Source organism: Nyctereutes procyonoides, unplaced genomic scaffold (assembly GCF_905146905.1).
Source record: "Nyctereutes procyonoides isolate TBG_1078 unplaced genomic scaffold, NYPRO_anot_genome, whole genome shotgun sequence".
NCBI lineage: Eukaryota > Metazoa > Chordata > Mammalia > Carnivora > Canidae > Nyctereutes > Nyctereutes procyonoides.
This window is the reverse complement of record NW_026575036.1, coordinates 18,017,370-18,039,765: the sequence shown is the minus strand read 5'-3', so window position 1 is coordinate 18,039,765 and position 22,396 is coordinate 18,017,370. Positions and strand designations below refer to the sequence as shown.

Here is a 22,396-nt window from a genome sequence, read left to right as displayed (position 1 = left end):
AGAATTTTTATTTATTTGTATTATATTTTTAAAGATTTTATGTACTCATTCATGAGAGACAGAGAGAGAGAGAGAGAGGCAGAAACATAGGCAGAGGGAGAAGCAGGCTCCATGCAGGGAACCCAATGTGGAACTTGATCCCGGGACTCCAGGATCATGCCCTGAGCCGAAGGCAGATGCTCAACTACTGAGCCACCCAGGCATCCCAATATTAGAGTTTTTAGAAGGATTTTGCTGTTTATTCAGTTGTTTGATAAATTATTATTATTACATTTAATTTATAAAATGGTCTCCCTTAAGACAATTTTACTTAGAGTCTATTTTAGATCTTTCTGCAGAATCTTACCAAATGCCCTTTTATCTATTTAAATTACTATATGATTTCTTTCCATTACTGTATTGATATAATGAACTATCCTGGCAGATATCCTGATATTAAACTATATTTGCATTACTCAAAATATCCTTATTTGTTCATACAGTGTTTTATATTGATATACTGATGAGTTTTACTTGGTCATTTACTTAGAGAATCTTACCTTCTATATTAATAGGTGAAATCTGCCTATAGGTTTATAGATCTTTACCAGTTTCTGTAGTAAGAGTCTGCTCAGTTTATGAAATGAATTCGAGGAGTTTCAGATTTAGTTAACATCACAAGTATCTGATCTTTCAAGAATTGGTAGACAGTTGTAAAACCATTTTGTCTTGGTGTTTAATTTTAAATTTTACATCTTTAATTACTTTTCCAACCTCTTCTAAGAAAATTTCAGTTTCTACTTCTTGAATCAGTTTGAATATCTTTCTTCTGGATTTTCAAATTCCACACCATTGAATTGGATATAATATGACTTTAATTCTTGTCATCTCTGGGGATCCCTGGGTGGCGCAGCGGTTTAGCGCCTGCCTTTGGCCCAGGGCGCGATCCTGGAGACCCGGGATCGAATCCCACGTCGGGCTCCCGGTGCATGGAGCCTGCTTCTCCCTCTTCCTGTGTCTCTGCCTCTCTCTCTCTCTCTCTGTGACTATCATAAATAAATAAAAATTAAACAAAAAAAAATTCTTGTCATCTCTGCTATAAATATTTCTCATTGTTCCTAATATTTTTATTTTTAATATATGCTTCACTCTTTTTTTGATAAACTCACAAGGGCTTTTAAAATTTTTCTTTAATTGAAAAAATATTTTTCTTTAATTTTAGTCACTTTTTCCCCAAAAGTTTTTGCCTTTAGTTTTTTATTTTTTTTACATTTGTTTTTATTTAACTTTGATTTGCCAACATGTAGTATAACACCGATGCTCATCCCATCAAGTGCTCTCCTCAGTGCCTGTTACCCAGTTACCCCATCCCCCCACCCACCTCCCCTTCCACAACCCTTTGTTTCCCAGAGTTAGGAGTCTCTTATGGTTTGTCTCCCTTCCAATTTTTCCCCACTCAGTTCCCCTCCTTTCCCTTATAATCCCTTTCACTGTTTCTTATATTTCATGAATGAGTGAAGTCATATGATGATTGTCCTTCTCTGATTGACTTACTTCACTTAGTATAATATCCTCCAATTCCATCCACATCAAAGCAAATGGTGGGTATTCATCATTTCTGATGATTAAGTAATATTCCATTGTATGTATGTATGTGTATATATATATATATATATATATATACATATATATTTATACATCTTGTTTATCCATTCATCTGTCAAAGGACATCGTGGCTCCTTCCACAGTTTGGCTATTGTGGACATTGCTGCTATGAACTCTGGGGTGCTAGTATTGGCTAGTATCTTGGTGAGAATTTTTGAATCCATGCTCATCAGGTATGTTGATCTATAATTCTCCTTTTTGGTGGAGTCGTTGTCTGGGTTTGGAATCAAGGTAATGCTGGCCTCATAAAACGAGTTTGGAAGTATTCCCTCCCTTTCTATCCTTCAAAACAGCTTTAGTAGAATAGGTATTATTTCTTCTTTAAATGTTTGATAGAATTCCCCTGGGAAGCCATCTGGCTGTGGACTTTTCTGTCTTGGGAGGTTTATGATGACTGCTTCAATTTCCTCCCTGGTTATTGGCTTGTTCAGGTTTTCTATTTCTTCCTGTTCCAGTTTTGGTGATTTGTGGTTTTCCAGAAATGCACCCATTTCTACCAGATTTCCTAATTTGTTGGCATATAGCTGCCCACAATATGCTTTTAAAATCGTTTGTATTTCCTTGGTATTGGTTGTGATCTCTTCTCTTTCATTCATGATTTTATTAATTTGAGTCTGTTCTCTTTTCTTTTTAATAAGGCTGGCTAGGGGTTCACTGAACCTCTAGTATACCATACTGCCAGAAGCAAAAATCCTCCTTACTGGATTTTTCTAGGTAACACTTGCCTCTCTTTACACCAATTGCAGTGGGCAGCAGTCAACTTCTCCCATTTCTGTCACCAAGCTCTACTCTTGTCTTGTAACACTTGTTCAGCAGGTTTTTGTAGCTCAGTAAGTATCTAGATAGGCAGGTGGGGAGGAAAGGGAAAAAGACTATTGCATATATATCCTTTTCCTAGTAGATACCCCTCTTCTCAATAAGTACACTTCTTGATGCACCTCTTATGTGTCTTGCTACAAGAGAAAAGTATACACTGTAATAATTCTCTTAAAATAAATCCTCACTTTCCAATTTCTCTAGCCTTTTCATATATAGGCTGGAAATAGGAGATGGCTGTAGAACTACCTAAACATTATCTACATAGCTCATCTCTTTTGACCACTTTTATTTTTCACCTGTGATTCTCAACTTTTGGGCCTTACCAGAAGCCAGAAGACCTTTAAGGGTAAAATGTATATGAAATTACACAGTAGTATGAGTATATCACACATTTCTGAAAGGCTAACTACAAAATGGATAATTGTGGCTATCTTTCTGGAAATAAGAATAATGAGTTGGTAAGGAAGGACTATTGTTTTCCATTATATCTTTTTACATTGTTTATCTTTTACTTTTTTATCACAAGCATCTTTCAAGTTTATTATTTAAACTGTCTTGAAAAATACTTGATTTGGGGGACAGGGTGCCTGGGTGGTTCAGTCAGTTAATGTCCAACTCTAGTTTCTGCTCAGGTCATGATCTTGTGGTTGTGAAATTGAGCCCTGTGTTGGGCTCTGTGCTCAGCACAGTCTGCTTCAGATTTTCTCTCCCTTGCCCTCTGGCTCTCTCTCTCTCCCAAATAAATAATAAATAAAATCTAAAAAAAAAAAAAAAAAAAAAAAGAAAGAAAAAGAAAAGAAATACTTGATTTTTAAAAATTAATATTTATAAAGAAATGATTCAATTTTATTGAGAATTGTGAGAAGTGAAAAGAGACTTTTTATGTATGTTTTGTTTATAAAAGTCCACTTATCAGTTATTGTCCATTTACTTATGTGTTAAGGACTGGGTAATGTACAGATAAATAAATCCCACAAAGGCAACCCATAATCTAGTAGGGGAAATAGAATTGTACATAAATAATTTAAGGGAGTCAACTAATGCATTGAAAATTGGAAAAATTTGGATCCCTGGGTGGCTCAGCAGTTTAGCACCTGCCTTTGCCCCAGGATGTGGTTCTGCAGTCCAGGGATCGAGTCCCCACTGGACTCCCTGCATGGAACCTACTTCTCCCTCTGCCTGTGTCTCTGCCTCTCTCTCTCTCTCTCTCTCTCTCTCTCTCTCTCTCTCTGTGTGTGTGTGTGTGTCTTTCTATTCTGTTCATAATTTTACTCAGTGATCTCCACATCAGTAATTTCATTCAGCTATATATTATTTCTCTTTGTGATATTAAATGACCTTTACTTTTGTTCTTTATAATTTCCCAGTAGTTCAGTGCTTCTTGTAGCTGATTTTATTGATTTCTTAGCCAAGATGTGACATAAATATTTGCTTTAAGGGACGCCTGGATGGCTCAGTGGTTGAGGGTCTGCCTTCACCTTAGGGTGTGATCCCAGAGTCCTGGGATAGAGTCCGCATCAGCCTCCCTACAGGGAGTCTGCTTCTCCCTCTGTCTATGTCTCTGCCTCTCTCTGTGTGTGTCTCTCATGAATAAATAAATAAAATCTTTTTTGTTTTTAAAAAAGGCAACTTTATGGAGGCGTCTGGGTGGCACAATTAGTTAAGCTTCTGACTCTTGGTTTCTGCTCAGGTTGTGATCTCAGAGTTAGGAGATTGAGCCTGCATTAGGCCCTGCACTCAGTGTGGAATCTGCTTGAGATTCTCACTTTCCCTCTGCCCCTTTTGCTCATATTCTCTCTCTCTTTCTCAAATAAATAAATCTTTTTTTTTTTTAAAGCAACTTTATGGAAAAGGCAAAAGTATGGAGACAGTTTAAAAAGATCAGTATTTGGGATCCCTGGGTGACTCAGTGGTTGAGTGCCTGCCTTTGGCCCAGGTTATGATGCTGGAGTCCCGGGATTGAGTTCCATGCCAGGCTCCCTGCACGGAGTCTGCTCCTCCCTCTGTCTGTGTCTCTGCCTCTCTCTTTGTGGCTCTCGTGAATGAATAAATAAAATCTAAAAAATATATATATATATATCAGTATTTGCCTGGGTTGGGAGAAGAAAGGAGGGATAAATAGGTGAAGAAGGGGATTTTTAGGCCCTGAATGATACTGTCATGTGGATCCAAGTCACTGTACATTTATCAGAACCAAGAATGTACAATACAAAGTGATCTCTAATGTGAACTCTGGACTTTAGTAATAATGTATCAATATTGGCTCATTGATTGTAACAAATATAACACACTAATGCAAGATATTAACAATAAGGGAAGCTGAGGAGGGTGCAGAAGGTATATGGAAACTCTATACTTTCCACTCAATTTTTCTGTAACATAAAACTGTTCAAAAATACAATCAATTAATTAAAAAAATAAAATGTAACTTTGATTTTAAGTTGCCCTTGAGGTATTGCTTACTGATTCACCTTTAGATACAAATGCTTAAATTTAATAATAGAAAGCATCAACGTTGCCTTTTTCTGTGCAAACCTAGATTTTTTTTTTTTTAGATTTTATTTTTAACCACAGAGGCTGCCAATCTCTTTTGAAAATGTGACAAAGTTTATAACAACTTTTGCAGTGTTATCTAGATGTAAATGGACAACTCGAGCACTACAATTTAGTTTTCATATATTCGGCCTCAAAAGTCCTATTCTCAGATTTGAATTTTGATTGCTAGTGCAACCATCACACTCAGGTTCATTTGTTCCAGTATGTAAAAATTCCATTCCAAAAGAGAGTACTTTGGAAGATGTCATTTTTACTTTTTCTCTCATAAAGCCTGTTTATTTTTTTAAAACCATTTTATTTATTTATTCATGAGAGACGCAGAGAGAGAGAAGCAGAGACATAGGCAGAGGGAAAAGTAGGCTCCCTATGGGGAGCCCAATGCAGGGCTTATCCCTGAACCCTCTGATCACGCCCTGAACCAAAGGCAGAAACTCAACCACTGAGCCACCCAGGCATCTCCATAAAGCCTGTTTAAAACACATTTCTTCTAAAAAAAAACCAAACCAAAACAAAACAAAACAAAAAAAAAAACAACTTTTCTGACACTACAATTTACCAGAATCACTACCTCACTTTCTGAATAGGGCTCACTCTTCACTTATTTCTGACTTTCCTTTGCAGCTAGAAATAATAGCACAAAACACTTATAGGAATGCTTGATTTATTGTGCTTCACAGATTTGTTTACAAGTTGAAACTCTGGGGCAATCCTGCCTCGAACAAGACAAATAGTGCCATTTTCCACAGCTTTTGCTCACTTCATGTCTTTGTCACATTTTGGTAATTCTAAATTACCAAACTTGTAATTTGGTAATTTGTAAACTTTTTTATTATTATAAAATTTATATTGTATATTATAGGTTGTAAACTTTTATATTATTATACTTGTTTTTTTATTATACTTATTATGGTGATCTATGATCAGTGATATCTGATGTTACTATTTTAATTGTTTTAGGATGCCAAAACCTGCACCCATATAAGACAGCAAACTTATTTTTTTTTAAAGATTTTATTTATTTATTCATGAGAGACGGAGAAGAGGCAGAGACACAGGCAGAGGAAGAAGCAGGCTCTCTGCAGGAGCCCGATGCAGGACTTGAACCCCAACCCTGGGATCAGGCCCTGAGTCAAAGGCAGATGCTTAACCACTAAGCCACCCAGGCATCCCGACAGCAAACTTAATAAATGTGTGTGTTCTGACTGTTCTATATTCCCTGAGACACAACAATTGAAATTAGGACAATTAATAAGTCCATATGGCTTTGCCATATTCAAGTGAAAGAAAGAGTCACACATCTCTCACTTGAAATCAACAGCTAGAAATGAATAAGCTCAGTGAAGAAAGCATGTTGAAAACCAAGACAGGCTGAAAGCCAGGCCTCTTGAACAATTAGCCACGCTGTGAATGCAAAGGAAAAGTTCTTTAAGAAAATTAAAAGTGCTACCCCAATGAACACGAGAATGATAAGAAGTGAAAAAGCCTTATTGCTGATATGGGAAAGTTTGAGTGGTCTGGATACAATATCAAACCAGCTACGGCATCTCCCTCAGTCAAAGCCTAATCCACAGCAAGGCTTTGACTTTTCAATTATATGAAGGCTGAGAGTTAAGAAGCTGCAGAAGAGGGGTGCCTGGGTTGCTGAATTGGTTAAGTGACCAATTCTGGATTTCAGCTCAGGACATGATCTCAGGGTCTTGGGATGGAGCCCTGTGTTGGGTTCTATGCAGAGTCTACATGTCCCTCTCTCTTTGTTCCTCCTCCTGCTCTCTCTCTAATACTTAATAATAATAATAATAATAATAATAAGCTGCAGAAGAAAAGTTGGAAGCTAGCAGAGGTTGGTTCAGGAACCTTAAGGAAAGAAGCCATGTCTTTAATATAAAAATGTGGGCACCTGGGTGGTTCAGTGGTTGAGCGTCTGTCTTTTACCTCAGGTCATGATCCCTGAGTCCTAGGATAGAGTACCACATCAGGCTCCTGCAGGGAGCCTGTTACTCCCTCTGCCTATGTCTCTGCCTCTCTCTGTGTCTCTCATGAATAAATAAACAAAATATTTTTTAAAAGATTTTATTTATTCATGAGAGACAGAGAGAGAGAGAGAGAGAGAGAGAGAGAGATTGACAGAGACACAGGCAGAGGGAAAAGCAGGCTCCATGCAGGGAGCCTGACGTGGGACTCGATCCCAGGACTCCAGGATCATGCCCTGGGCCGAAGGCAGACGCTAAACCGCTGAGCCATCCAGGGATCCCCTAAACAAAATCTTAAAAACAAAACAAAACAAAACAAAAAAACATACAAATGCAAGGTGAAGCAGCAAAGCAGCAAGTACTGATTGAGACAAGACCCTTCACCAGCAAAATGATTATGTATGACTCACTGAAAGCTCAGATGGTGGTTAGCATTTTCTAGCAATAAAGTGGGTTTTGTTTTTGTTTTTGTTTTTTTTTAAGAGCTTATATACTTTTAATTAATGGTTCATGGTATTTTATTTTGTTTTTACAGATCCTGAAAAACTGAATATTGATATATCATGATCACCATCTAATACTATTTTGATTTTAACAAAAATACAGGAAGATACAAAAATAGAGGGATGTGGATTCTTATTGTTTCTTCTTTAGTTTTGCTATACTGTACAAACTTCCAAAAATAATCTTATGTATGCATTTGGTCACAGGTGTGTTGATATCCTCTTCATTTCTTGGTAGAGTGACAGAAGTATTCCTGGCACTTTCATTCTTTTAGATAGTTCACACTATCAGGTTGTTCCTAATCCCACCAAACAGAAGTTGGCCATGAATATAGGACATATCGGTGGCTCAGTAGGTTAGGTGTCTAACTTTTGGCTCAGGTCATGATCTCAGGATCCTCTCTTTCTCTGTAATAAACAAATCTGAGCAGGTTACTTGCCTTCCCTATGATTCATTTTCTCATCAGTAACCCGAGTCTGGGAAAGTGGGCCATCTCTTCACAAATCCCCTAAAGTGTTTTAAAATTAAGGTATGTTCATTGTTTTTTACGCATAATGCTATTGCACATTTAACAGAGTACTGCATAGTGTAAACACGACTTTTATACGTTCTAGCAAACAAAAAAATTCACTTGCTACTGCAATATCTGCTTTATTGCAGTGGTCTGGAGCTGAATGCACAATAACTCCGAGGTATGTCTGTGTGCTAAGCATTTTACTTACATTAATCTTCAAGATAAGTAGATAGGTAGTATGATTTCTATTGTACTAAAACTGAAGGAAGCCAGGATTATAAGTCAGGTCTGGTCTGACATTATCAGCCTTTTGCTTTTAGGGACTTTACCATAATTTTGGTTTTGGCTTATACTGTTTTAATGTGAACCCCCTTATATGTTGCTGCACTATTTTATAAATTTAAATTCTTGTCTATGTGCATGTTGTAAAAGGAAATGGTAACTCTGAAGAAAAAGCATTGTGAATCTTTCTTCTCTCCAGTGAATTCTTAGTTCTGTAATTAGTCCTCAACAAATATTGATGACCAGCTCTAAAACCAATTTTTTTAAACTACAGAGCTCATCAAATTCAGAAAGACTACTAATTTTTCACTGAAATATTTATATTCAGTAAATGTAAAAACTCAAGCACCAGGAAGAGGTGCTTCCTTAAACTATAAAAATTTAGTAAAATGATGAGGCTATCTTACAGTGTTTTCTACTTGCAAAGTGTTTTTAATATTTTTTTATATTATCTCTTTTAATTCTCACAACATGCCTACATAGAAAGTTACATAGATACCTTAAAGATGAATATTTCGGGACTCAGAAAAATGAAGAGACTGGTTTATACTTAGTACTAATTAGTGGATTCAGACTCCAACCCAAGTGTTCTTAGATTCCAGACCCAGACTACTCAAGACTCAACAGTTTGTATATCTGTGTGCTCATTTAAAATTTTTCAGTACAGCCAAACTGCCATCCAGAGAGGTTGCTACCAATTTATAGGTAATATAGTGTTAATGGTCGAAAGTGATGATTTGGAAGTCACTAACTGTGGAACCTTGGTATAAATCACTAGACTATGCTGTCCCTCAGTTTAACTGTAAAACATGAATGACAATATAGCAGCTATTCGTGGGGTTATTGTGAGGATTAAGTGAGTTAACACATGTAAAGGACTGAGAAGAGTACTTGGTACATTGCAAAACGTATATAAGAGCACCAAACTGTTGTTGGCAATTGAGATTCTATCAGGATGTCATTATTATTGTTAACAACCTAATGGGTATAAAATGCTATTGACTCACTGTTTTTGAAATTATTCAATTTATTTCAACAAAAAAATCTAGTAATTGTTTTATTTTACATTTTCATAATTACCAGTAAGGTTGAGTATCTTCTTGTTTTTGCTTTTGTTTCTTTGTATTATCTGTTCTGTGAATGATCAGTTCATACACTTTGCTCATTTTTTAAAACCTGTTTTACGTTTTCATATTGATTTGTGTTTATAATACATTCTGTATACTAATCCTTTGTCATAGATACAGCAGTATTTTTCTTTAGTTGTTACTTATCTTTTAATTTTGATCAAGGTGTCTTTTTGGTTGCAGTTTTAAAATTTCATGTATGTAAGTTTGTTAAGTTTTTCCTTCATGGTTTTCATGTCATATATTTTTATATTTTCTTCAATATTTATACAGTTTTGGGTTATTTATTTATTGATTCATGAGAGACACAGAGAGAGAGAGAGAGAGAGAGAGAGAGAGAGAGAGAGAGAGAGAGGCAGAGACACAAGCAGAGGGAGAAGCAGGCTCCATGCAAGGAGCCCAACACGGGACTCGATCCCAGGTCTCCAGGACCACACCCTGGGCTGAAGATGGCGCTAAACCGCTGAGCCACCCGGGCTGCCCACAGTTTTGGTTTTTATGTGTGTTTTTAATACCCTAAGAATTCATTTTTGTGAATGGGGTGAGGGGCTGTCCCCCTCCCATCCCCTCAAATGGTTAGGCATCTCCACATGAATGATCTGGAATTTGATCATCTGTCTAGGCTTGAGCACTTGCATTCTCCATCCCTCCAAATCTAATCCCTTACTTCTGTAGTCACTTCTTTAAAAAATTAGGGTGGATAACCTGATCAACTCTTTCTTGGTTTACATATGGAAGTTGACCTTGATGATGGTTGTGGATATCTGAGTACCACTGAAAGGCAGCTTGGGATGGGAGGGTGATGATGAAGTAGGCAAGCAGGTCTTAAAGGTCATTGTCTTAGCTTTGCTGCCATAACAAAATATCATGGAGTAGGAGGTTTACACAACAGAAGTTAATTTCTCACAGTTCTGGAAGCTGCAAAGTCCGAGATCAAGGTGCTGGCAAATTTGAGTGCCTGATGAGAACTCTTTTGCTGGCTTGTAGTTGGCTGCCTTCTTGCTGTATGCTCATGTGGTTTCTTTGTGCACACTGGGGGAGAGAGAGCAAGCTCTCTGGTGTCTTCTTTATTTTTGTTTTTTTAAATAGGCTGCATGCCCAGCAAAGGAGCCCAATGTGGGGCTTGAACTCATGACCCTGAGATCAAGACCCAGTTGAGATCAAGAGTAAAATGCTTAACTGACTGAGCCACTCAGGCACCCCTGGTGTAGGACACTGATACCATCCTGAGAGGCCCACCCTCATGACATCATCTAAACCTAATTATATTCTGAAGTCCCCATCTCCAAATGCTATCATACGGGGGCTAGGACTTCAACATACGAATTTCGGGGTACGGTGGGATATAAACTTTCAATCCATAACCATCACTCTTACAGGGCAGTAGGTCACCTGTTGGTCATACCTTTCTAGCTCAGATAGCCTTCAGGGCTAGGTTGACTTCAAAGGAGGGAATGAATGACCTCTTTACACTTCAGAGCAACTTCATGCAGACTGCAGATGCTGCTATCATCTGCACCCTGAGTTTAGTCCATAAGAAAGTAGAAGCTGTGCTATTTCTGTGTGCCCACAGGAGTTGGCCCAGTGTAGACAGCATCACCTTAGTGGATTTGGGATTGCCACTTGGCTCCACTTTCTAGCAAGAATGGCATATTTCATAGTGCTCATTATGGTTGGGATATTAAGGAGCATCACCGCCATTATCATTCAAAGTTACCAACTGGATTCTTCTCTCAATGTCTATCTCCTCCAGCATCTGATTCATGCTGAGTATCACACTCTGGGGACACAGTAGGGGTCTCATGCACTGGTCTGGGCACTGCCATCCTAGACTTGCCTCCACCTCAGGCATGGAGTCCCACAGGGAGGTGAGGGGCCCTAGCCTGTAAAGATACTACATTTTAAAATTACTCCACCCACCAGTAAAAACAAAACAAACTAATTTGGTATTTAGATTCATTAAGAAATTAAAATAATTAGAAAATATTATTATTGATGTATGATGTTGCTAAATGAAAGCATCACATATGCATTAATAAGGAGTACAAGGGATCCCTGGGTGGCGCAGCGGTTTGGCGCCTGCCTTTGGCCCAGGGCGCGATCCTGGAGACCCGGGATCGAATCCCACATCGGGCTCCCGGTGCATGGAGCCTGCTTCTCCCTCTGCCTGTGTCTCTGCCTCTCTCTCTCTCATTCTATGTGACTATCATAAATAAATAAAAATTAAAAAAATTAAAAAAAATAAAAAAAAAATAAGGAGTACAAGGAGTATAAGAGCAACACAAAATAGTAACACATTATGGTTCACATGGTATCACTCTTTTTTGCGTAAACTCATAAAATTTTATTTATATTTAGATTTTGCCTCTAAATCTAAACTCTCAGGTCAGAATATGATAGGTATCTGGTGTGGTGAAACTTTCAAACTCTTTTTTGTATGTTGTGCTAAATTGTTTCCTAAATTTAAACATAGCAGGATCAAAATAAAACCCATGGGCATATATACATATCCAGCACATGCAGTAAAAGCTACCAGAGGGGAAGTGGGTTGGAGGATGGGTGAAATAGTTGATAGAGATTAAGAGGACACTTATAATGATGAGCACTGAATAATATATAGAATTGTTGAATCACTGTATTATACACCTGAAACTGATATAAGACTCAATTAACAATACTGGCATTAAAATTAAAAATTCTTGTCTCAATAAAAAATGAAGACATGGATTTGATAAAGAATGAAGTTCATGAATATGATTGAGGTGAAGGCGAATTTGTACAGAAGGTTTAAACTGGCATGAGGGTAAAGAAATACTGAAAAGGACACAAATTTCAGGTATGGAGATGGCAAATAGGGTATCTTAGAGCACAGTTATCAACTATTCTTTGATTTTAACTTGGAAACCACACTATTCTGTGGAATTCAAGTTGATAAAGTAGTAAAAAATGGATTGTTTTCGAAAATTTTTTTAGAAAAATGCATGTGTATATAGCTCAGGACACTATTAATATTTTGATCTTATACATTTGCTAAGCAGGTTTTTTGTTTTAACCAAACACTCAGATAAATATTTCCAAAATACACTTAACCAACTGAGCTACCCAGGTGCCTCATAACTTATTTTTAATAGAATATGTCCCATATGTAATTTTCTATGGTCTACAATATATGAGATAATAGTAACACAGTGACTTTTTGCCCTGTCAGGAATGTATGAGGAAAGACAAGCATTGCCTTTTTTCCCCTCATTCTTTTTCTCCTTCTCTTTCTTCCTTTTCTAATGGCTTATAACCCATAGGAAAAAAATAAATATCCATGAGTCCATGCCTATATAAATAAATAATGGAAAAACATAAATAAATGGGGGAAAGAGGACAGCTGCTCCTTCTAGTAGAACTCCAGGCAATAAAAATAGAAGGAAAGATGGAAACAGAAAATCACTATTAGGTAAAGTTCCTAGTAATTACTGTAGATAAGAATCATTGACAGATGCTAAAATTAGTGGATGTAAGTATAAGAAAAAAAATATGAGCATATTGTTAACATATCTTCCCGTATTTATTGATTACAAAGGCAAAAATATTTTTACAGTGAAGAAATCCAGCAGATGCCACCTTAACCACATGATCAAAGTCAACAATCACTGGTGCTGTAGACTGAATTGTTTCCCACAAATTCATATGTTGAACCCTAAGCCCCAATGTGATTATATTTGGAGACAGAATCTTTACTGAAATAATTAAGATTTTTAAAAATATTTTATTTATTTATTCATGGAAGACACAGAGAGAGAGGCAGAGACACAGGCAGAGAGAGAAGCAGGCTCCATGCAGGAACCTGACGTGGGCCTTGATCCCGGGTTTCCAGGATCACATCCTGGGCTGAAGGCGGCGCTAACCCACTGAGCCACGAGGGCTGCCATGAAATAAGATTAAATGAAGTTCTAAGAGTAGGGCCTTGATCTGATAGAATTAGTGTCATTAGTGTCATTTTTTTTTAAAGATTTTATTTATTTTATTCATGGGAGACACAGAGAGGCAGAGACATAGGCAGAGGGAGAAGGAGGCTCCCTGAGGGGAGCCCAATGCAGGACTCATTCCTCGTACCCCAGGATCAAGACCTGAGCCAAAGCAGATGCTCAACCACTGAGCCACCCAGGTACCTGGACTAGTGTCCTTATAAGAAGAGATACCAGAGAGTTTACTCTTTATACAGCACAAAAGCAGCTATCTGTAAGCTAGGAAGAATCCTTACTAGAAACTGATCCTGCCAGAATTTATCTAGGACTTCTAGCCTCAAAAACCATTAAAAAAAAAATCTGCTTTTAAGCTACCAAGTCTATGGTATTTTGTTATGGCAGCTGATGAATACATCTGGTGATAAGACATATTGGCATTATGTACCTCCTGATAGGGCATACTGTGAAGGCCACAACATCACTTCTCTTGGTATTATTAAAAGAAAAATGCATAAACTCAATCAAGTCTTGAGAAAATATCACATATAACCAAAATGAGGAACATTCTACAAAAGAGATGGCCAGTACTCTTCAAAGGTGTCAAGGTCTTGAAAAAGAAATAATCACAGATGGGCATCAAGGAGGGCATACGATGAGATGAGCACTGGGTATTATATGTTGGCAAATTGAATTTATATAAAATTTTTAAAAAATCACAGATTGAGGAAGACTAAGAGGACATGGCAGCTAAATCCCATGTGTATCCTGGATTGGACCCCCTGAAACAGAACGAGGATGTTAAGTGAACTAATGTTAATATTCTGGTTTGATAATTCTGGTATATTTATATGGGTTGTTATATTAGGGGAGCTAAGCATATGGGAACTCTTTACTTTTGCCACTTTTTGTAAGTCTAAAATGATTAAAAAAAAAAAAAAAAGATAGGGTAGCCTGGGTGGCTCAGTGTTTTAGCACCACTTTCAGCCCAGGGTGTGATCCTGGAGACCCAGGATTGAGTCCCACGTCAGGCTCCCTGCATGGAGCCTGCTTCTCTCTCTGCCTGTGTCTCTGGCTCTCTCTCTCTGTGTCTCTCATGAATAAATAAATATTTTTTTTTAAAAAGAAAGAATGGAGATAAGGTAACGAAAGTAGTTTAAATTTTTTAAAATTTTTATTTATTTATGAAAGTCACAGAGAGAGAGAGAGAGAGAGAGAGAGAGAGAGAGAGAGAGAGGGGCACAGAGACATAGGCAGAGGGAGAAGCAGGCTCCATGCACCGGGAGCCCGATGTGGGACTCGATCCTGGGTCTCCAGGATCGTGCCCTGGGCCAAAGGCAGGCGCCAAACCGCTGCGCCACCCAGGGATCCCCAACGAAAGTAGTTTAAATATGGTGTCATTTAGGCACTAAAACACTTGCTGACCTGATGTAATGACTTACAAGTGGAAATGGAATTTAGGTTGAACCCTTTTGTACCTTCATTAAGAACTTCTCAAAGGAGTAAAGTGTCCCCTTGCCATTCTACCAGCAATTCTTAGTTCCCTGGACACCTAGCTTTTCTTTTTCCTGTCCTACCACAACTATTCTTTATGACTACAATTAGTTGTGTTGATCTGATAGATCCATTGATTTTTCTTCTGTCCTCATTCCTTTTGGTTTCTCCAGGGCCTTCATGCTCATGTTCGACCCACCCTTTGATAAATTATACCTTTATTTTATTACATTGCTTTAACCCAAGTTCTGTTTCAACTGTTTTTCTTTCTTCTACCAAATGAACTATCCCTTCCTTCCACCCAACTTGCCTGTTTCACCTAATAATACTATTCTCTCAATTGCTGGATTTTGGGATATTTTTGACACTTCATAAATTCATAAACTCTGATTGGAAGGACTCTCCTAGACCTTTTAGATCATATTTCCCCTGTGTTCTATCCAGTTGATTTTTGCATCTTTTTGATGGTATTGTCATCAAGTGGTTTTCTGGCCTATGCTTGAACATTTTCAATGACAGGAAGTTTAATATCTTATCCCCTAACATTCTTCTCCTATAATGCTAAATCTTGTTCATTCTCCTTAAGACTGTTGTTCATTTATAAATCCTACTTCTTCATTTTCACCATGGTCTATTAAGGTCCCTAGTTTAGGCCTTTACCATGTTATAACTAAACTAGTATGATATGATTGCCTGACTGAGTCTCTCTAGTCCGTTTCACAGATCCAAGCCAGACTCAATCCTTTTAAAAATGTTATTTTATGGGGCATCTGGGTGGTTTAGAGGGTTAAATATCTGCCTTTGGCTCAGGTCATGATCCCAGGGTCCTGGGATTACATCCTGTATTGGGCTCCCTGTTCAGTGGGGAGCTGCTTCTCCCTCTTTCTCTGCAGCTCCCCCCGCAGAGAGACAGCTGCTCTCTCTGTCAAATGAATAAATAAAATCTTTTAAAAAATGTTATTGTACTTTACAAATTTTTAAATATTGCCTTTGTCTTATCACTTTTTTACTCACAAAGTTTAAGTGGTTCCTATATTTTATTATTTTTTAATCTAAAACCAGTTGCTTTCAAGATTCTATACATCTTATTTATCATTCTTGTTGAAACACACCTTCTTTCTGGTGTATACATAAGCAAGTGTGAGGTGCTACTATTTTGTTGCTAATTTACTGCCCACCGACAGCTTAGTGTGTCCATATCTGTTTTTTTACATTTTTATTTCTTTAAGATTTTATTTATTTACTCATAAGACACACACACACACACACACACTCACACACTCACAGAGGCAGAGACAGGTAGAGGGAGAAGCAGGCTTCCTGTGGGGAGCCTGGTGTGGGGCAGGAGGGACCCACTTGATCCCAGGAACCCAGGATCATGACCTGAGCTGAAGGCAGACTCTCAACTGCTGAGCCACCCAGGCATTCCTGTATCTCTGTTTTTATCTTTATTATCAGGTCAGAAGTAGAAAGACAACCTTTAAATAGTGATTTTGAGATTATTTGAATTAAAAAGTGAGTTTAGGAACTATTCTATCAGAAATAGTTCCTAATAACTATTTTCCTATTTCCCTTTTGACTTCTGCAAAAATTGGAGGAACAGCTTGGGGTTATAAAACAATACAAATGTAACCAATTCCTGTCTGAGGGGCCTTTCTTGGTGAAGTCTACTGTGAAATCACTGTTCTTAGATCAGATCAAGGAAATGAGAGCCAAGTTATATACTAATTTAGGTAAAGCATCTTACAAAAATAAACTGTATGTTTTAACTTAAAAAGCACTGATTCTACCAAATGGATATCTATATAAAGAAAATTGAGAGATCTAGACGAAAAGGCTTTGCGTTCTCTTCTTTTATGTGGCTATTGTGTTGTTGTTTTGAGGGGAGATAAATCTAAGCACATGTGCATTGCAGAAGTTGATGAAATATTTATCATATGATTATGGATTATAATTAACTAACTTCATATTTTATTATAGGTTTTCCAAAACAGAATAAGAATGAAAAACCTAGAGTTACATTAATCTTTTGGTTTCAGGGTATCCAGAGTCATGAGAATTTGAAAAATATCCATGTGGAGGTAACAAGAAAAGAAAATGGTGAGAGGAGAAAATATGAAGGCAGGAAATTCAGTTAACAGATATGAAAAAAGAGCGGTGGTATTGATGAATAAATAAAAGAGGAGGGATAGTAAATGAAGTGTTCTCAATTTAAAATAACCAATACAATTATATTTCAGTGATTTGGTTCTATAATATTCCAAAATAAAAAGACACAAAGAATGAACGACTATCCCAAAATGCTTATCAAGTTCAGTCCTGCACAGTTATAAAAAAACCACGCTCCTCTTAACAAACTTGGCACAAGACTTTGGCTCAAGACCAGCATGACTTAATAGCTGTAATTTGCATTTGAATGCAATTAACTGGGCCAGTACTTTGGGGTAATCAAGCTGTGTGCAATACGCACAAGCTGCAAACTCAACAAAAGTCCAAAGCACTGGAGAGAAATCTTTAATCTGTGAATTCTCCTTAGATTTAGAATCCAGGTTCAAGTCCTTAAATTCAATTTTAGATTTCAAAACTATGATTTTAAGTGTGAACACTGGAATTTAACTTTTATCTTATTATTCATTCTTAACAAAGAGAAGTTTAGATACTTTCCACTATTTTTCCTTAGAAGAATAATTTCGCTTTATTTGTAAGTTATAGATGTTATGTTAAAAATTTCAAGCAATAGGACGCCTGGGTGGCTCAGCAGTTAAGCATTTGCCTTCAGTTCAGGGCGTTATCCGGGAGTCCCCGGATCGAGTCTCAGGGCTGGAGCCTTCTTCTCCCTCTGCATATGTCTCTGTCTCTCTCTCTCCCTCTGTCTCTCATGAATAAATAAATAATCTTTAAAAAAAAAAAAAGAATTTCAAGTAATATAAAAAGATACAAAAGGAAATGAAAAAAATCCTCAAACCCTTACTTTCTACCCAGAAATGAATCACACCAATATTAAAAAAAATAAGTGAGAAAAATGTGAAGAAAATGTGTAGTTAAAAAATAATTTTTTAAAAAGATTTTATTTATTTATTTCAGAAAGAGAGAGAGAAAGCACAAGCAGGGGGAGCAGCAGAGGGAGAAGGAGAAGCAGACTCCCCGCTGAGTAGAGAGTCAGACATGAGGCTTGATCCCAGGACCCTGAGATTATGATCTAAACTGAAGTCAGATGCCGAACCAACTGAGCCACCCAGGCACTCCCCAAATTTGATTTTTCTAGTCATGTTATGAGTTACTAAAAATTAAATTTACAAGGTGTTAACAAACTGGTTATATTATAAGGTAAACTACCACTATAAGTATTTAAGCTCACCTTATGTTACTTTGCAGTATATAGTCTTCATATGCAAATACTTTTAACGTAGGCTGAGATTTTTCTAATCCTGAAGAATAAAACGTATAGTGAAATTAACAGCGAAGAACAAGGAACCCAGAACAAGGAGTGGAGATACCTAGATTTTAATTGAGATCTACCAACTGGGCAGTATCTGTGTGTATTGGGACAGGGTGTGTGCTTGGGCATAGGTAAGTGGGAGCTAGTGGTGACCAATTCTCCTCTTAGGAACTGTTCTGTAAAATGAAAGGGGTAGACTAGAATTGTAAAATATCCAAAATTATAGGAGCCTAGCTTACATTTGCTGGTTTACAGAATCTCAGGTGTTCTGTTTTCCTTCTTGATAGTTTGAATGCCACCTTTAATAGACACTATGGTCTGGAAATAGTCTCTCTGAGAACTATAACTGGTAGGCAGCAGACCATCTGCAATGAAAATTTATTCTATGCTAAATTAAAGCATAGCATGTCCTTCTTCTGGGAATCACTTATTTATCCAACTAATAAGTGCTGTCTGCACTCTTAAATTTTCCACAAATTCTGCCCTTTAGTAATTTACAGTTTAGATAAGGAGTTAAAAAGTGATCATTACAATACTATCAAAGACATTAATAAAATGTGATGAAGATCTGAAAGAAGAAAAAAATCATAAATCTGGTCCAGAGGCAGAGTAAAATCAAGAATAGGTTGAAGAGAGGGTGATTTTTGAGTGAGGCCTGAAATAAAGGTCAGATTTTGACAGATGGATGTTATTGGCAAGGCTTCTGTTTCCTCAACGTTACATAGAAGTAATAATTGTACTCTCCTGGAGATGGGAGAATTATGTGAAATAATGCTTGTTTGTCACTTCACGCATTACACTGTCATGATAGAAGAGTTCTATAAATGCTTTCCATTGTTATTAATGAGGAAAATGTATACAACCAAAAGAAGCACTGACAGAAAATGATATTTCTGATTGCAGTACTAAGGATTAGTTTCTTTTCTTTTTTTTTTTTTTAGATTTTATTTATTTATTCATGATAGGCACAGAGAGAGGCAGAGAAACAGGCAGAGGGAGAAGCAGGCTCCCCGTGGGGAGCCCGATGCAACACTCCATCCCAGGATCCCAGGACCATAACCTCAGCCAAAGACAGATGCTCAACCACTGAGCCACCCAGGCGTCCCAAGGGTTAGTTTTTTAGAGACTTTTTTTCAAAAAAATTTCTGAGGAGATGGCTGTCTAGGCATGCTCTTCCAAAGCCGGTTGTTTGCACATAAAGTTGTAATCAGAACTTTTTCTTTTAATCTTTTCTGCTAGCAGCAAAAAGGAAGAGGCAAATAACTTTTAATGACTGATTAGAATGTGGAAACCAGAAAAACCTTGAGTAGATGGCCTCAGGGGCAAAAACTGGTGAGATTGTTGCCCTAATGCATGTTGTAGCTTCTTTTTGGCTGTTTAGGGTGTGCTAGACTTGATCTTTCTTCCAAGTGTACCTTAGACAGGTGCAGCGGTAGCATCTGTATCTGCTTCTTAAAACACTTAAAAAAAAAGATGTATTTATTTATTCATGAAAGACACAGACTGAGAGAGGCAGAGACGTAGGCAGAGGGAGAAGCAGGCTCCATGCAGCGAGTCCTATGTGGGACTCCATCCCTGGATTTCAGGATCACCCCCTGGGCCGAAGGCAGGCTTTCAACTGCTGAGCCACCCAGGCGTCCCTTAAAACACTTTGTATTCTGAAAATATTTACAATAAAAGTAGCTAGTTTTATGGGGTCTTTATTATGAGTAAGTGCTGCAATTAACAAATGATAAGCAGGGGATCCCTGGGTGGCGCAGCGGTTTGGCGCCTGCCTTTGGCCCAGGGCACGATCCTGGAGACCCGGGATCGGGTCCCACGTCGGGCTCCCGGTGCATGGAGCCTGCTTCTCCCTCTGCCTCTCTCTCTCTCTGACTATCATAAATAAATAAATAAAAATTAAAAAAAAAACAAAAACAAATGATAAGCAAAGCTCTTTCAGTCTCTAAAACAAATCTATAAATTGAAAAAATACATTACTTACATAAGAAGCTGAGACTTAGAAAGTTCCCATATCTTGCCCAAAATCACTTAGTCATTCAGCTTATCTTTAATGATCTATATTATATGTCAGACACTGTTGTAGGAGCTACACATACATTAGTGAATAAAACAGAAAAGATTTCTGCTATCTTGAAGCTCATATTCAAATGGAGGGAGGCAGGCAATAATCAAAAAAATATTAACAAGAAAACATCACCTAGTGAAAAGGGCTATGAATAAATAAAATAGTGCGGTGATAGTGAATAACGGGGTTCATAGTACTGGCTTCACGGTGAATGGTAATGCAGTCACACAGGGCCCCACTCTTAGTTTAATGCTCTACTATCACTGTCTTGAAATGCTTAATAATTTTATCTTTGGATTTGTGTTTTGTGAGGGAGGTCTGATACAATACTAGTCTACATGGGTAAGTAGAGGACATAGGGCAATATCCATGTCCTCCATTCCTTGTCACACCATTCTCATATAGCTTTTGGGATGCCCTGTGAACATAGACTTCTGGTGGACCCACAATGTGTGGGAGTTCAGTGAGAGTCAAATCCAGTGGGAGTATGAGGTAAATGTGTTGTGTGTGACTAAGCAGAGATGCTGACACCTGCAGAGGCTATTCTTCTCTCAAATCAAAACTTGCATCAAATAAAAAAAAGAAAGCAATGGCATTCTAAGAAATATACTGACCAAAGAACCCTATCTTACCTTTTCTTAGTCATCACTTCCCTGTAGCTAACTACTAATGATGATGTAAAAGGAAAGTAAAAGAGAGGGAAAGGTAGTTCCTCTTCCTTTCAGTTCTTCCTTACTCATCTGTAAGCCAAAGGTAGAAAGTGTTAGTAGAATACAGGTATATCAAAAAGTGAAATTAAAAAAAAAATTGAGTTAGTTTTATGCAATGTTTTCATAGTTAAGAATGAAATTCATATGTGCATATGTACTATACCATAGGAATTGTATAGTTTTGATAATTTCACATGAGTTAATTGCTCTCCTATTCATACTTAAAACTGGCATTACCCAATTTAAAGATGGATGGTTGGGATGCCTGGGTGGCTCAACAGTTGAGCATCTGCCTTCCGCTCAGGGCCTGATCCTGGAGTCCCAGGATCAAGTCCCACATTGGGCTCCCTGCATGGAGCCTACTTCTCCCTCTGCCTAGGTCTCTGCCTCTCTCCCTCTCTCTGTGTCTCTCACGAATAAATAAATAAAATCTTTAAATAGCAAAAAAACCCACCATGACAAGTTGAGTAAGAGAGTTTAGGATCTGAAAAGGCTTATATTTTAGCAACTTTAACAGGATTTTTACTTTATGTATTCATTTATTTTAGAGATTTTATTAAAGATAAAATAAATTCTTCTAGACTGTAGGACACTTCACACTGTGGCTTCTCCTGATTCTAACTTTATCTCTGAACTCACAACCCTGAGATCAAGAGTCTCATGCTCTACTGACTGAGCCTGCTAGGCACTCCTAACCTTATCTTTTGCCACTCCAAGTCTTAACCACTACTTTGTGGTGATACTGGCCTTTATTCTATTTCTTCAACACATTAAAAGTTCTTTCCTGCCTTAGGGACTTTGCACTAGCTATTTCCTCTCCCTGGAAGGTTCTTTCCCCAGGTTTTCCCATGGTGGGCTCCTTTTGGGCTTTTAGGTATCAAATTAAATTCCTCTCCTCTCCTCAGAGATACCATTCCCAATCATTCAGTCTGAGGTAGCACACACCCCACCCCCTAAGGGCCAGCTACATGATTTGCATGTTCTATGCAAAATAAAAATGCAGGGTATCTTCTTAGAAAAGCAATATTAAAAAAAAAGAAAGAAAGAAAGAAAGAAGAAAAGCCATTTAAAAATCCTGTAAGGGGCACCTGGGTGGCTCTGTAGTTGAGCTTCTCTGCCTTTGGCTCAGATTGTGATCCCAGGGTCCTGGGATTGAGTCCCTCATTAGTCCCCCTGTGGGGAGCCTGCTTCTCCCTCTGCTTATGTCTCTGCCTCTCTCTGTGTGTCTCTCATGAATAAATAAAATAAATAAAGGAGCCCACCATGGGAAAACCTGGGGAAAGAACAGTCAATAGAGCACGAGACTCTTGATC

The 22,396-nt window shown here is 37.7% G+C and overlaps 1 long non-coding RNA gene across 1 annotated transcript; it reads right to left on the bottom strand.

Moving 5' to 3' along the window:
* Nucleotides 1-1,436: 1,436 nt before the first annotated feature.
* Nucleotides 1,437-21,245, bottom strand: LOC129505471 (uncharacterized). The gene is made up of 3 exons (XR_008663544.1): nucleotides 21,006-21,245; nucleotides 18,225-18,294; nucleotides 1,437-2,482 (listed from the first exon to the last, which is right to left on the bottom strand). It is a non-coding gene; the product is annotated as an uncharacterized LOC129505471 (long non-coding RNA).
* Between the last annotated feature and the right edge of the window lie 1,151 nt (nucleotides 21,246-22,396).